The sequence below is a fragment of the Staurois parvus genome, unplaced genomic scaffold, assembly GCF_062004578.1.
Source record: "Staurois parvus isolate SC_StPar_1 unplaced genomic scaffold, SC_StPar_1.0 ptg001133l, whole genome shotgun sequence".
Classification (NCBI taxonomy): domain Eukaryota; kingdom Metazoa; phylum Chordata; class Amphibia; order Anura; family Ranidae; genus Staurois; species Staurois parvus.
Genome location: NW_028318929.1, coordinates 582,235 through 594,397, shown reverse-complemented (window position 1 = coordinate 594,397; position 12,163 = coordinate 582,235). Strand labels below are relative to the sequence as shown.

The window sequence follows — 12,163 nt, the reverse complement described above, 5'->3', positions numbered from 1 at the left end:
TGCCAGATCTGTGCACCGGCCCGTTGCCAGTACCATGTGACCTGCTGTGACCAATCACAGCAGGTCACATGACAATTGTAAACAATGGATGGCTTCCTTTTGATCACAGACTGGGCCAATCATGTGATTAGCTGTGGCCAATCATAGCTAATCACAACAAACAAATCACAACAGTAAAATCGATTTCATTCAGTTAAATCCTTGCTTATAGCAAAGAAATTCTTTGCTATAAGCAATGATAATGTGTAAAAGCAAAAAAAAACTAAAAACTGATCACTTCCAAAGAGTAGTACAGTGTTGCTATGGTAACATTATACTACTCTGGTCACTGTGTATTATAAAAAAAAGAAAAAAAGTAATAATAAATTAAATGGAAAAAATAGATAATTTTTTTTTTTCATACTGTCACCAGATCACTGCCACAACAGTTATATGATGACACTATACTGCACTGGTGACAGTATGCAGAAAAAAAAAATTATTTTTGAATTTTATTTTTCATTTCTTCATTTTCCAAACAAATTATGACAATAAAATTACAACTTAAAAAACTCGCCATGCCTGTTACTAAATACAGCAGACTGTCTACTTTGCAAAAAGGGGTCATTTGGGGGATATCTGTATTGTCCTGACATTTTTGTGCCTCAAGAAATTAGATTGGCCGTCAGTACTTCAGGATTGATCAATATTCAGATATATACCATACTTTGTAAATGCTAAACCTTTCCTACAGACTAAAAAATAAATACTGATAAATACTGATTTGGGTTATTTTCACCAAAGAAATGTGGCAGAATAAATCTTGGCCTAAATTTATGAAGAACAATTATTTATTTTGCAAACGTTTATAACAGATACAAAAATTTTTTTGTTAATTTAGCAAAAAATTAAAAAAACAGCTGTGATTAAATAGCACCAAAAGAAAGCTCTAGTTGTGTGAACAAAATGATGAAAATTTAGTTTGGGTATAATGTTGCATGACCGCGCAATTGTCATTCAAAGTGTGAGAGCACTATAGCTACTGTAAAAATTGGGCTGGACAGGAAGGGGGTAAAAGTGCCCAGTATTGAAGTGGTTAAGAGATGTTTATTGAGAATAGCATCAAGTACATCAAGCCAATATGTTTTGGGAGAAAAGACTCTCCGTTCTTCAGGGCTGTTGCTGCACGCTAATAAATTACAATGATTCCCACGCCAATTATATATTTGCCAGGTTTCGGAGGAAAAATTGGCATAGTGACAGCTGAGGTTCCAGGGGCAGCAATGAACATGGCAGAACAAAAAACAAGCATAATAAAATTCCCAACCCTAAACTGGCCAACAGAGCTGACTGCCCAGACATTCCTGCCAGGTGTATGTCCATAGCTGGAGATTTCCCATGGAAGTGCCCACCAGATCCCCGGTATCTTGAGCAGATCACATGCTGGACCTAGCGTTTCTGAGTTCCTGGTTCTGGTGTCTTTCTTCTACCCCAAGTTCTCTTGGGTGCTCGATCCGAACCAGACCTTCGCCATTTACATATATACCACTCTGGATGGAAGACCAGCCCAAGACAAGCCCGGGAACTGAGATGCTGGAGTTAACACTTACTCCAGCCTGCACAAGCTTAACTACCTAACTCAGCCTTTTTCAACCTTTTAAACACAGAGGAACCCTTGAAATAACTTTCCAATCTTAGGGAACCCATGCTAAAAGTCATTATATCTACAACTCACGATACATTAGTGTGGTGGTCATTGGGAAGAATGCTCCTTACTCTTGTGGTCATTGGAAAGAATTACCACCTTTTAGATAGCTAAAAAGATCAATGGTGTCAGTGGGAACTTATCTGAAAGGCAGAAATTTCTCTTCGTTCAAGGAACCCCTGGAGGAACCCTGGTTGAGAAACCCTGATCTAACTAATACAAAAAACCCACATTGTAGACAACCTGCCCACATGTACACAGTATGTTTCTTTAGTGTCTCTTGATATGTTTTACCCCTCCTGATATGTTTTACCTTTCACCATTTTCTTCCCTGTCTCTAGACTCATTCTATCTTATCAACATCTTTTTTTAAATGAGGTCTCCACAACTTGACTCAGTCTTCTAAATGAGTATTCTAAACTATAGATCTATATCCACTTCCAGATCAAGCCTTTTCTAGCACTTTTTGTTTACATGTAACAATCGGTATCGCTTCTCGGCCTTTTGGCTAAGATCAAGTGTAGTATCTGTTCTTATCAGTGTCCAGTGGGGGTGCTCCCGACCATTCTAGCTTTGCGGGGATGGTTGTTGTATAGTACCCTCACTGGTATGATGGGGGTCCGGAAGGCTGGACCGGAGGGACAGAAACCAGGGGGCGCCACGATACGCTCTGGGACCTTGGGAGTAATTCCTCTGGGAAAGCTGGAAAGACCCAGTACCTCCTGATTTGGACGGATCTACCTTGGTCTGGCCTGGGGCTGGGGACGCAAAAAGTCCGCAAACTCAGTGCCCCCTGGGGAAGACGCTCTCAGGGGTGTCACTAGTAACACTTGGGTGTGGGACCCCACGGTGTGAAGATGACACATGGCCACTGTTTTTCACCTCTTTTTGCACAGCGCCCTAAGGACCAGGTCTTTTGGCTAAGTCCAGGGCAATTTTTGCTACGGGCCTCAGGGCCTGGTCTGTGCACAATTCGGCACGGTACCACTTTTTTATTTTTTTTCTTTACTTTACCTTTATCTTATTTATTATGCACTCCCACGTTTTGTCACTTTTTACTTTACTTATGTGTGTGTTTTTCACGGATGGAGGGTGTGGGTCCTTGGGCCTTACCTGAAGTCTAGGGGGAGGATGTGTGGCCCTACGGTTCCTTCCTACCCTGATCCCTAGGGGGTTTTCTCTTCGGGAGAACCCCCTCGCCTAGTACTGGATGTCCGGCTTCGGCTGGGCATAAGGAACGGTGGTCCACCAGGCCTTTTGGCCAGGAGGACCAAATGGGAACCTTGTCCCTGTCAGGAGCTTCGTGCCCCGGGGGATCGGGTGAACGGTCCAACCCTTCCGGGGGTAGGACAAACACACCCCTAAGTGCACTTTTTCGTGTGGTGTTCGCACTTGCACATTTTTTGTGATCACTTACGGGTTTTTCGTTGTAGTTTGCATGTTTGCGGACTTAAAATAAAAAAAAAAAAAAAAATCGGTATTTCTTGCTAGAAAATAACTTAGAACCCCTAAATATGATATATTTTTTAAAGCAGAGGCCCTAGAGAACAAATTGGTGGGTTTTGCAATGTTTTAAGTTACACGGTATTTGCACAGTGTTTTTTGGGAAAAATACATTTTTGCATTTTGATGCAAAAAAGCTCAGCACATACCCATTTTCTGTAAAATATAAAGGATGATATTACGCCGAGTAAATAGATACCAAACATGTCACGCTCGCCCATGTAACAGCGACAAACAACGTAAATTATACTATCTCTATGCAACACTTTAAAAGCCTTTACAGGTTACCACTTTAGATTTACAGAGGCGGTTTGGTGCTAGAATTATTGTCTATGATCTGACGTTCGTGGCTATACCTCAAATGTGTGGGACGATCGTTGTTTGTGTGTGAGCTGAACCGACGCCACACTCATCATTGCACGCAAGCTGCCCCCAATTTGACATCCATGTGGGTGCCTGGCCCCGAGCATACACTTCATTCCGGTCCCGCATGGCCGTCAAATTGGGAACAACGGCTAGCTCCGTGCAGCCGCTGCGTCCATATTAAAATGAATAGGACAGCCTGCACGGGGAAGCACAGAACATCTGTTCATCCCCGTGAAGGTAGACACAGCACTCGCAGGGGTGTATGCTGTAGTATGACCATGTGAACAAGGCCTTACACTGGTAGTCCTGCTTTTAGCGCTTCTAAATACAGAAATTATCTGGGAGGCATAAAAGACCATATGCTTCCCAGGTCACTTGTTCCTGCATTAAGCTGTTTAACTGCCTTTTAGATGCATTCACATGCGTTTAGCATTTCTAATCGGGTCCTGAATGCACAACAGCTAAACTGACCGCACCTAAATGCTTGGCCTGATAGGAACCATTGAAAAAAATAATTATTTGCATTTATATGTGTCTACTAAATGCATTCACACCTATGTTTTGTCAAAGGCGTAGCTTGCAGAGGTGTACTACAGCGTACACCAGTGTGAGGGCTGTGTTTGCCTACATGTGGAGGCACAGTAATTCATCAGTACAACCAGAACCAGCGGGGAGTCTCTCGGGGACCGGGAGTATAGCCGGCCATACATGGGTCAAATTTCAAAAGAATTTTCTTTCAAAAATCTTTTCTAAGAATTTTCGCTAGAATTTCGCTCCATTAGTGGGTCACATAAACGGACGATTTTCATGTGACCATCGAATCTGAGGGTTCGGGCATCCTGGAAATTTTTTGAAAAACAAACAAATTTTGAATCAATGATGGGAGAATCATGAGAGAAATATAAATGAAAAAGAAATGAGCATGAGCTATGACCTAAAAAGAAAAGAAAATTGTTCCAGAAAAGAAATTCTTTTCTGTAACATGAGGTGAAATTGAAAGCTTGGTTCTTGGAATTTTCGAAATCAATGGTGGCACCATCGGATCACAAAACGCATAAAATGTCCGATTTTCTAAAGAAAATTTGTTTGGAATTCAACCCATGTATGGCTTGCATAATACAGCAGTGTGGAGACTCAGTGTGCCAACAGCGCCTGCTACGAGGAGCGGAGTGCCGCCTGGCCAGTCCAACCTAAAGGGGAAGCTTCCTGAGAAGGTAGACGTAGTCCCTGCTCTTTCCCTACTCTTCTGGAACCATTTTTTATCACTAGCACTGTCCCTGACAGTTGGGAAACCTGTCCCTACTCTAGCCACTCACATAAAGCGCACCAAAACCTGGGATCAGTCTTATATATAGGCTCTGCTTGACCCAAGATGGCCACCAGGGTCACATGGGAACAGAGCATCCAACCGGATCACTGTTCCATGTGACCAAGGAAGTCGAAGAGAAATCCAGTTTCCTGCCACTTCCTCTTCCCCTCTACATTGTCCAGGACCATCAGCAGTGGAGAAAACGGACTGCACCTGCCTACACTGGTGTTCCATGCATCAGGCAATCCTATTCATTTCAACTGTAACACAATGGCTGTATGGACGCAACCGCTGTTCCCAATTTGGCATTGGTGCGGGTGTACAGTCCTGAACACACACTGGGCATGTGCAGCCGCCAATTGACATGAATGGGATTAGTGGCATGGGCATGCATGGAGCACCTGTGCCTCCTTGTGTGGGCAAACATGGCCCTCGCACGGGATCTGCTGTATAACACCAGCGTATACTAGGCCTAAACCTGGATTCCCGCCAAGGCAATTTCCCCCGGAAGCATTTTCCATTGACATCAACGTGCATTGTGGCACTTTGTGTTGAATGTCAACGTCACGATAAGAAATGTACAAAGCACAATTGTGATTCCAGACCTCAGCCAGGCCTCTGTCAGGTGTTTGTTGCTCCGTCCCAATTGGGATGTAACATCTGATGTTTCAAGGGAAACCTACAAAGCATAAGATAGCATGTTAATATCACTGCCTACTATATCATTTTTGTCACATTGCTGTTTTATACTCCGTAAGAAATAAACTGCCACCTTCACCTCACGTTCCCTTTCTAGAACCTAGTCGCGCCAGGCAGCTGCCCTCAGCAAAGATGGCGGCTCCGGCCTTTCCGGTGCTGTTCAGTGCTAGGGCGGATGTAGGCGGATATTGTCGCCTCTATTCTCTGTAGAGCTGTTGGTTTCGTTAGGAGGGAGACATGAGATCGGGGAGCGGTGGGGTGAGCGGCGCCTGACCCCGGGAAGGTAAGGCGGAGGGTAGGCCCCGGGTGCGGCCTGTGTGGTGGGGGCGTGAGGCGGGGAGGAAGGCCGCTGGAGGACATAGGGGGCTGGGGCCTGAGCCAGAAAGCGCTGCTGCTGAGACCTGTACACAGAGGCCTAGGGCAAGGCACTGCAGGGACACGCTGGCCAGCTGGGGGAGCAACACAGAGGCCTGCCAGTACACAGAGGCCTGCCAGTACACAGCGGCCTGCCGGGCCTGAAAGTACACAGCCATACACAACGGCCCGAGAGTACCCAGCGGCCCGAGAGTACCCAGCCCCCCAGCGGCCCGAGAGTACCCAGCCCCCCAGCGGCCCGAGAGTACCCAGCCCCCCAGCGGCCCGAGAGTACCCAGCCACCTATTGGCCCGAGAGTACCCAGCCCCCCAGAGGCCCGGTAGTACCCATCCCGCAAGCAGCCCGGTAGTACCCAGCCACACAGAGACCCGGTAGTACCCATCCCCGCAAGCAGCCCGGTAGTACCCATCCCCACAGAGGCCCGATAACACCCATCCCCCCCTCCCTGCATTCGGCCCGTGAGTACCCATCTCCCCCTCCCCGCATTCGGCCCGTGAGTACCCATCTCCCCCTCCCCGCATTCGCCCCGTGAGTACCCATCACCCCCTCCCCGCATTCGCCCCGTGAGTACCCATCACCCCCTCCCCGCATTCGGCCCGTGAGTACCCATCACCCCCTCCCCGCATTCGGCCCGTGAGTACCCCCTCCCCGCATTCGGCCCGTGAGTACCCCCTCCCCGCATTCGGCCCGTGAGTACCCCCTCCCCGCATTCGGCCCGTGAGTACCCCCTCCCCGCATTCGGCCCGTGAGTACCCCCTCCCCGCATTCGGCCCGTGAGTACCCCCTCCCCGCATTCGGCCCGTGAGTACCCCCTCCCCGCATTCGGCCCGTGAGTACCCCCTCCCCGCATTCGGCCCGTGAGTACCCCCTCCCCGCATTCGGCCCGTGAGTACCCCCTCCCCGCATTCGGCCCGTGAGTACCCCCTCCCCGCATTCGGCCCGTGAGTACCCCCTCCCCGCATTCGGCCCGTGAGTACCCCCTCCCCGCATTCGGCCCGTGAGTACCCCCTCCCCGCATTCGGCCCGTGAGTACCCCCTCCCCGCATTCGGCCCGTGAGTACCCCCTCCCCGCATTCGGCCCGTGAGTACCCCCTCCCCGCATTCGGCCCGTGAGTACCCCCTCCCCGCATTCGGCCCGTGAGTACCCCCTCCCCGCATTCGGCCCGTGAGTACCCCCTCCCCGCATTCGGCCTGTGAGTACCCCCTCCCCGCATTCGGCCCGTGAGTACCCCCTCCCCGCATTCGGCCCGCGAGTACCCATCCTCCCCCCCCGCATTCGACCCGCGAGTACCCATCCTCCCCCCCCGCATTCGACCCGCGAGTACCCATCCTCCCCACCCCACCCCCCGCATTCGGCCCGCGAGTACCCATCCTCCCCCCCCCCCCCCCCCCGCATTCGGCCCGCGAGTACCCATCCTCCCCCCCCCCCCCGCATTCGGCCCGCGAGTACCCATCCTCCCCCCCCCCCCCCCCGCATTCGGCCCGCGAGTACCCATCCTCCCCCCCCCCCCCCCCGCATTCGGCCCGCGAGTACCCATCCTCCCCCCCCCCCCCCCCCCAGCATTCGGCCCGCGAGTACCCATCCTCCCCCCCCCGCATTCGGCCCGCGAGTACCCATCCTCCCCCCCCCCCCCCCCCGCATTCGGCCCGCGAGTACCCATCCTCCCCCCCCCGCATTCGGCCCGCGAGTACCCATCCTCCCCCCCCCCCCCCCCCCGCATTCGGCCCGCGAGTACCCATCCTCCCCCCCCGCATTCGGCCCGCGAGTACCCATCCTCCTCCCCCCCCCCCCCCCCGCATTCGGCCCGCGAGTACCCATCCCCCCCCCGCATTCGGCCCGCGAGTACCCATCCCCGCAAGTGGCCCAACCGGTGCCCCGATAATATAGGGAGTTTTTCTGTCAGCGTTCAGTGGTTTTCTGCACTGGAAAAGGCTGGTCTCCAACATCTGTTTTGGTCACACTACAATGCCAGTGGCGGTTGTGGAGAATTGCTGTGCAGAAAAATGCAACATGTCTGCCATTTTCTACGCTCCTCTGCAGCTCTTGCATTTCTATGCACTGCAGCTGGGGTGGTAAAGGAGATCTATGGTCAGAGCATACACTTTCATTTTATAACATCAGCATTGTAATAATACAAACAATAGTTATATTTGACAATCCAGTATACGTTTACATGAAAAAGCCGCTTTCACGATGTGAGTGCCGCCTGTCTCTATCCACAATTTCCTGGATTCCCAGCAGCTTCTCTGCTGTTTAATTTCCATTTCTAAGGACTACATATCCTATGGTACCTTGCTGCCAGCAAGCAGTGATTCCTGTTCTAACTCCGCCTTCTGGCACTCCTCCTCTCAGACCTTCTGTAGTTCAGAAGGCAGGCTCTGTGAAATGTGTGACACAGCAGTGCCTTCTCACGGAGTATAGTGACTACGGGTCACAGAATTTAGGCTGGTTTTGCACTGCAGTTAAACCACAGCCTCCTATAGACTTTCTATTAGGTTGTGCATTCTCCATGCAGCATGCAGGACTTTTGCTGCTTTCAGAAAACATGCAGCCTAATAGTCTATGTAATAATTGGAATACGCTGGAATTCCAGAAAAACATAACCCATCACTCGGGATAAACGCAAAAAAAAAGACAATTTTGAGAAAGAAAACAATATTTTTTACTTTTTGCTATTAAAGATATCCAGTAAAAAGTTTAAAAAAACAAATTTCGTCATAAATTTAGACCAAAATGTATTGATCTACACGTCTTTGCTAAAAAATATCCCATTATGTGTAAATTAATTGGTTTACCTGAAAGTTCTAGCGTCTACAAATGGCGGTATATATACTAGGATTTTTTTAAAATTGTTACTAGTAATGGTGGCGATCAGTGACTTTTAGCAGGACTGCGGCGGGCATTCTGACACTGGAGGGAACTGACTTGGTGTCATTGACATCCCCAGTGACACCAACACCATGATCAGTGCTAATAAAAAGCACTGACACTGTACTAATGGCACTGGGCAGGAAGGGGTTAACATCTGGGGGGATCAAGGGGTTAACAGTGTGCTGGGTGCGTGTTACTAGGGGCTGTATGTGCGCGTTCCACCGTAAGCACACTGCTATGCATGGCTCTTCTATGCAAATAGTGTGCAGGAGCTGACAGGGGAGAGAATTGTATTGTTTGTTCTCTCCCTCTGTCGGTAATCCTCAATCAATGGGTGCTGGTGAGTACTCACTGGCCGGGACCCGGTGATTGACAGCCAAGGCTGCGAATAGCGGCGCCGGCATGGCATGTGCGCGGCTCATACCCGATAATGCAAGATCACACACACATATATATATAGTGTGATTTTGCACACCCATGCCACCCTGTAGCAGTATTACTGCTATAGGGCGGATGGGAAGTGGTTAAAATCCATTAAACCGGTGAACCCTCAATTCCACCACTTAATTGATAGATAAATAACATGACAAAAATTTGCATAATATGAAGATTTGATGAGTCCATATCCTGCAGTAAATGCCAACGCGTTTCACAGTCCACATCTGCTTCTTCAAATGCTTTGCGGGGGTTGTCTACAAAAACATACATAGCTTTACAGTAACAGATATATATCTGTCTACATGAAGATATTACTTTCATCTATACACATTGCATGGATATTCTGTATCAAATACACTGGAATTTACACTGGGGCAACACAGTGGCTAAATGGTTAGCACTTCCACCTGGCAGTACTAGGGTCGTCGGTTCAAATCCCAACCATGGCACCACCTGCCTGGAGTTTGCATGTTCTCCCTGTGCCTGCATGGGTTTCCTCCCACACTCCATCAAGACATGCTGGTAGGTGAATTGGCTCCTGTCTAAATTGTCCCTAGTATGTGTATGTATGAATGTGAGTTAGGGACCTTAGATTGTACACCCCTTGAGGGTTAGGGACTGATGTGAATGTACAATATATATGTAAAGCGCTGCATAAATTGATGGCGCTATATAAGTACCTGAAATAAATAAAATAATTTATGATTCCCTCCACAGGCAGAGGGAAAGAAAATTGCTAGCAGTCAGTATTGAAGGGGGAATCATTCCTGCGGTGCTTTTGTTTCCTGCTGGCGGGGGGGCCTTTTCAGTTGGCAGAACACAATGATCACTGCCAACTGCTATAGCCGCAGGCAGTGATTTCATGCAAAAAAAATCTGACAGGCTGGGTATACTGAAGTTGATCCATCGATTGACTTCAGTACAACAAGCCTGCCCATAGATGGATCGAATCTTGGTCCTTGCTGAACCAGCTGAGATTTGATCTGTTTATGGCTGGCTTTACTTTCTCCTCATGCCCCAGTGAGAACTCTTAAAATTTTGTATTTCCTCTTCTGTTTTGGTGACCCTGGTCATCAGGACAAATAGAGGGGGGAAATCTCCACAGTAGGGACACAGCAATAAAGTGTCAGGGGGTCTAACCCTGCCCCACTCCATCAAAAACTAAAAAAAAACAAAAAAAAACCTGTGCCTTTACATACAATTTCTATAACCCCCTCCGCAAACCTCAAATCTGCCACTTCCTATGATCCTTTAATTCATTCATTGGGCAGCACAGTGGCTAAATGGTTAGCACTTCAGCCTGGCAGTACTAGGGTCGTTGATTCGAATCCCAGCCATGACACCACCTGCCTGTAGTTTGCATGTTCTCCCTGTGCCTGCGTGGGTTTCCTCTACACTCCAAAGACATACTGGTAGGTTAATTGGATCCTGTCTAAATTGTCCCTAGTATGTGTATGTATGAATGTGAGTTAGGGACCTTAGATTGTACGCCCCTTGAGGGTTAGGGACTGATGTGAATGTACAATATATATGTAAAGTGCTGCGTACATTGATGGCGCTATATAAGTACCTGAAATAATAAATCATTGAATCCTCTTCCTTCTGGTATGAGATGACAGAGCAGGCTATTAAATGTAAACCGTAGTAATGTTTACATTTGTGATACTTATGATTGACCATCTCAGCAATCCCATGGCACATATCTACTCTGCATTTTGCCTGTGATGCTTAAAGGATAAGTTCATCTTTTAGAAAAAAAATATAAATCCACATATTTTTTTTTTTTTTTTTTTTGCAGGTAACAAAATGTGCATTTATTATTCGTGCCTGCAGGAGCCTGGAAAGCATTGCACCAGTGATCAGTAGCTCGCTGCTGCCATGCAGGTCTCCTGCAGAATAGGTGACTTGCAACCTGCATAAAAGCTGCAGCATTTTTTATGCTTAGTGATTGGTCATTCGTTCTGCCTAATATTGACCTTTATAACAGTCAAATGATCTGTAAATGAAGGATTGATGGTCAGAACAGACTGGTCCACAGCAACAGTTCCTGTAATATCTCTCATGACAGTCTTTACGTTTAGTGAAAGCACCAGGCTGCAAACATACTGGGCAGAATGGCTTGGTACACACAAGACCCTGTGGTTGACTGCAGCACATCAAAGCAAATATGGCCTGGTTAACCACTTGCCGTCCGGCCGCTGTATATGAACGGCCAGACGGTGGCAGTCCAGGGGCGGGTTGCCATTCATAAACTTCGCCCGCCATTCTGGACTGTGCGTGCTCCCTGGGAGCACGCAGCACCGCGATCTGGTGCCCGCTGTGTTCTCCGGACACAGTGGAACACCGATCATCATATGAGACCTCTGTGCAAGGTCCCGATCATGTGATCACTGATTGGCCAATCATTGATCACATGCAGAGTAGTAAGCAAGATGTCACTTCTGACATCATTGCTTACTATGTGAAATCTGTGAATGATCACAGAGGTCACATGGTACAAGGCTATGCACAACAGCCTTGTACCATGTGACAAGCTGTGACCAATCACAGCTCACACAGTAGTTCTCAATGGCTGCAGGAATGCAGCCAGAGAGAAGGAGAAATGATTGCTTTCACAGCCTTTATGGGTGTAAAAGCAATCAGTGTAATAAAAAAAAAAAAAATCTTCATCACCCCCCACAAGTAGTACAGTGTCACTATGGTGACAGAATGTAGAAAAAAGAAAAACAAAAAAATAAAATAAAAATGTAAAAAAAGTTTTTAAAAAATTATAATTTTTGGTTATAAACTAATTTGGGTTATTTTTTTTTTTTTTACTAAAAAGATAACTGAATACATTTTGACCAAGATTTATGAAGAAAGATTATTTATTTGCAAAATTTTATAAGAAAAACACTTTTTTTCAAAATTTTTGGAC

At 47.6% G+C, this 12,163-nt stretch overlaps 1 protein-coding gene and 1 pseudogene across 2 annotated transcripts in view; both read left to right on the top strand.

The window, feature by feature from the left end:
• The window catches only part of AKT2 (AKT serine/threonine kinase 2), a 101,453-nt gene that overhangs the window by 10,161 nt on the left and 79,129 nt on the right, over positions 1 to 12,163 (top strand). Inside the window, exon 1 of one of the 2 annotated variants that reach the window (XM_089659114.1) lies at positions 5,732 to 5,844. The exons of the other annotated variant lie outside the window; for it this stretch is intronic. The gene's annotated coding sequence lies outside the window, so the exon portion shown is untranslated. Of the gene's footprint in view, positions 1 to 5,731; positions 5,845 to 12,163 lie in introns of those variants that run through there. 2 annotated transcript variants of the gene reach the window in all.
• LOC149439333 (U2 spliceosomal RNA) lies at positions 2,173 to 2,288 on the top strand (annotated as a pseudogene).